This window comes from Caretta caretta, chromosome 3, assembly GCF_965140235.1.
Source record: "Caretta caretta isolate rCarCar2 chromosome 3, rCarCar1.hap1, whole genome shotgun sequence".
NCBI lineage: Eukaryota > Metazoa > Chordata > Testudines > Cheloniidae > Caretta > Caretta caretta.
Genome location: NC_134208.1, coordinates 144,840,227 through 144,845,207, shown reverse-complemented (window position 1 = coordinate 144,845,207; position 4,981 = coordinate 144,840,227).

The window sequence follows — 4,981 nt, the reverse complement described above, 5'->3', positions numbered from 1 at the left end:
CTGTTAAAAGCAGCTAAGGGGAGAAAACTAAACAGTTTTTAGTGTCAAAAGTTATGGTGCTTTCTTAACATCCATTTGTTCCTTTTTTTTTCTTTTTTCTTTTTTTGTCACAAATGAGAATCTACTTAGATAATCCTGGCATGTTGCAATGTCACCAGAGTTGAGAACAAGACATATGCAATTGTAGGAGTTATGTTCAATGTTCAGAAGAAGGTATGGTTTGACAGAAGGTTTATAGAGCTGAGATTGAAGGAAGCAGAGCCTGAGGCCGACCATGAATGAGGTTGGAAGATGCAATTTGTGGGATTTAAGAAACCTAAATCCTTCCATACTGATTATTGCTGAAAGAAGAGGACTTTTAAGGAACCACTGGAGATGGAAGTCCATCCTATGTGCCACCATGGCTACAACATAGACATGTAAATCTGCTGTTGCTATGGATATGGAGCAAGAAGCTATCTTTCAGGTAGTTAGGGCCATCCCCTGGGATGGCATGGAATATCAGGATAAAGACTTTGAAACCAAATGCAATTCAGTGGGGAGCCAGTGCAGAATGTGGAGCACTAGGGTGAAGTGTTCCCATGGATCTGCGTTTCTTAGCAGGCTACAGCATTTTGTAATAACTGGAGATTTTTCAGGGTATGTGGCTTCATTCCTAGATATGAATTCCAATATTTGCACCTGAAGGTCACATAGGAGAACTTAGTGCTATATTTGGGGGCATATTTTGTGCTACTTTAGAGTCAGGTGTGGATAGAATCAATCGGCTAGGGAAGCACCAATGGTTTTTCCTGGCAGAATGTCTCCTGATGAAGATGGGAGCGCACAGATTATTATACATCTAAGTATACGTCAACATGTGTGGCTGGCCAGCTTTGTTGGGAGTGCAGAAGGGTGGGGCACTCTGTGACTCTTGTCCCCTCACCCAGCTCTGGGCATCAGGATCATGTGGTCCTGTAATCCTATCTGGCTTTTATTCTGTGTAGTGAGGCTGAATCTCCTATCTCCCACTAAGTACTCACATATGGCCTACAGCAGAATCTAGTTGTCTGTGATCTTGAAATGTATTTGACTAATGATTCAAAAGGGTAATTATGAAGGAAAATGATGGGGATTTTTCTCTTTATGTTTAATTAGTGACTAATTTTAAGTAATAGTGGGTTGTGAATATCTTTTCATGACATTCTGATTTTAAAAAAATCTTATAACCATTTCCTGTGTACTGTACTTTGCACACACAAATAATCCTACTGACATTAATGGGGCAATACATGGGCATAAAGAGCTCAAATGTTTGTAGGATGGGGGTCTGTATTCATTATTTTCACAGCCCTTTTACTGATATGGGATCTCCAGCTCCTACTGAAGGAAGTGGGAGTTTTGCAATTACTTGAATGGAGTTGAGCCTATAAATGTACATCACTGTTTCATAGTACGGATTGAAAAGCTGTCCTATCGTGGAACTTCAGTGGAACTGCTCGTGTGACTAATGTTTTGAGGGACCAGGCCCTTATTTTGTTATATTATATATATTATTATGCAAATCAAAAGTGTTAGACAATCACCCCAAAGTATAGCTAGTAATCTAGAGTTTATTTAAACTCAAGCTTGCAAGATAGTAATGGAAATCTCAGGAGAACAGACTTTCTCTGAATATTTCCAGTAGTACCTGCTCCTGTCCAAGAAATCCTGCAAGAACAGCTCCTCACAGGGCTAAATTCTTCCCCTTACCTGTGTGTTATTCTTATTAACTTCATACATATCCAGGGGCAAAATTTGGTCTATGGTACTTTAACATAACTCTTTCTGGACTTAAACAGAGAGAGGAAAGGCAAAGTATATTCAAAATTAAATATATTTTTCTTGTTTAAAAAAGTTATTTGTAAAGTCAGTCAGATTGAACTATTTGTAATTGATTGGTTAAGTTTCAGTTCTATTTGGTTAGCAATTGGGACCCATTTACAAACAGATCTGAATTTTCTGTACATATATTAATTTGTGGAAAACATTTCCTAACTAGTCAGATACCTAAATTTCACCCTGCAAGTTAGACAAGAATTTTGGGGTTTGACTCCTTGCTGTCTCATTTTTGGTCATATGTCACAATTTTTGTTTTTTAATTGGATGATTGACACATTTACAAAGAAAGGCATAATGAATAGCACACTTGCAGTGAGCAGTCTCTAAAATAAGTAATCATGTTAAAATTTGTAAAATATATAGTAGACCATTTTCAGGAAAACCAGATGTGTTTTCTGAATACTCATCAGGTTTTAAAAATATATTTCCACAAATTGTAGTGGACTGAACATGGCACTCTTATTCACTAAAATTATCAGTTTATATTAACTAGAGCTGGCTGCATAGTTATCGGAACTTTCCTGAATCTTAGCAAGAAGGCCAATGGCATTTTGGGATGTATATGTAGGGGCATTGCCAGCAGATCGAGGGACGTGATCGTTCCCCTCTATTCGACATTGGTGAGGCCTCATCTGGAGTACTGTGTCCACTTTTGGGCCCCACACTACAAGAAGGATGTGGATAAATTGGAAAACGTCCAGCGGAGGGCAACAAAAATGATTAGGGGACTGGAACACATGACTTATGAGGAGAGGCTGAGGAAACTGGGATTGTTTAGTCTGCGGAAGAGAAGAATGAGGGGGGATTTGATAGCTGCTTTCTACTACCTGAAAGGGGGTTCCAAAGAGGATGGATCTAGACTGTTCTCAGTGGTAGCTGATGACAGAACAAGGAGTAATGGTCTCAAGTTGCAGTGGGGGAGGTTTAGGTTGGATATTAGGAAAAACTTTTTCACTAGGAGGGTGGTGAAACACTGGAATGTGTTACCTAGAGAGGTGGTGGAATCTCCTTCCTTAGAAGTTTTTAAGGTCAGGCTTGACAAAGCCCTGGCTGGGATGATTTAGTTGTGGATTGTGTTATACTAATAAAATAAAAACCAGCAGGATCTTATTAAAGGGGAAAAGGCAAAATACCACATTTATTGTGAATACAGAAAGAATCATAGTAAGCAGTTAGTTATAGCTATAACATTCCATTCAATCCCATATTTATTCACACATTCATTCATGCACCCACACACACACAGGTTCTGCAAGGTTGTTATCATAGTTACCAGCCTTAGAGTTGCTCATGCCAAGCCACTGGCCAGGTGGCCTGGACATGAGGAGGGAGCAGGGCCTTGTCAGATGCACATCTGATGCTCCTGGAAGTTGTTTTGCAGAATCAGACCCCAAAGTTCTCACTTTCTAGAGTCCATTTTTATAGGAATTTCTTCCTAGGCCAGTCTATGAGAATTGCTTCATCATGCTGTTGCTGAATCAATCAGCAGATAGCACATTCCTGATGGCTCCGTGCTGCTAGATGTTATCTTGTTCTTTGGTTCTCCCATTCTTGAGGCTGTTGGGTGGATTCCAGTCTGCCCTCCAGGGGTCCTCTGGTTATTTCCACTTGACGCCTTCTTCAGCCAATGGACACTGGATTCTTAGGCTGGCACCTCCCTGATCATTCAGTTATTATCCACACCAAGCATCCATCCACATACATCCTCAATCTCTATTTTAATCACAATTGTTAACAAAGCAAGATGAATACAACAAAAGGGTGGGGAGTCTCTGGGTGCTGTTTCTGTTGTTACAGAGTATTGCTTTGAGTCTCTCTCTGTGTGAGTAATTGTTATTACAAAGAATTGCTTTGAGAACAGACTCTGTCTTAGAATGTACTAACGCAATTAGCAGCTTGCAAGTTTCACACATAGAGGGAGAGAAACAGTACCAAAAACCAAGAGACCTCTTAATTAGTAATACCCTGGAATTTAAACTATGGGGAATCAAACTCATTTGTGATTTTAATACAGAACTTCTTTAATATGATCCAACAATTGGTCCTGCTTTGAGCAGGGGGTTGGACTAAATGATCTCCTGAGGTCCCTTCCAACCCTGATATTCTATGATTCTATGATTGTATTTTGGTTCATTTCAGATTCTGCATGAAGATTCCAGTAAATTTTTATTTTATTCACATTACTTCATCCATTTCTACTTGGGAGGAGGGCTTATTTTCAGTTTTATTCATATCAATTTAAAAATAATATTTTAACATGTAGTGAAATCCAGTGTAAAAGCATCACCTTACAGACCATGCTATGGCTTTTTAATTCTGTACTTCAACAGCTGTACAGCACACATGTTCAGCCAACAGCAACACATACATAAATTCCATTAATTCCTCTTCCCCTGAGGTCTTTGCTGACTGTTTGAATGACAAAGTTCTGCTTTTATTGGTTATGACAGATCAGGCTTGGGATTTCATCTCTCTAGGGAAACATCACACTGTTATTTTAAGGTGAATTGCTCAATTCAGGGAACAAAACTGCCTAAAGCTCTCAAGACATTTAGCACTGAGCTTTTTTAGTCAAACATCTTGGCACCTTATAACACAACAAGAATATACAGATTATGAAATGGTTTGAAATGAAAGAATAAAGAGGATAGTATTGATGATGATCTACCACTGGTTTTCAAACCAAAATACCTTGAATTGAATTGTTAGCTATATTAACCTCCGTCTAAATATGTACATGAGAAATACAAATGCACTTCCTCCCCCCCGGCCCTTCATTTTATTCATTGTCTCTTTGTTAACAACACTGTCCCCCTGCACACACTAAGACATACATCTGTTACCATGAAGCTTGCGGTCCCCAGTCAATGCTACATAACAATGGTTGAATTTTTCTCCAAAGTTTACTTCGATTTTTCCCACCATACATTCATTATTATCACTACTATCACTTCATTACTTGTCCAGATAGCTGAGCCAGGAAGCCAGAACAATTCAATTTTTATTATATAATTTTGATGTTTATTTTAAGCATGTTTCTATTTTTATCAACTTACCTTTTCACAGTTACAGGAAATTATGGGGAGGGTCAGACAACTATATAATGACAGATGTTGAGATT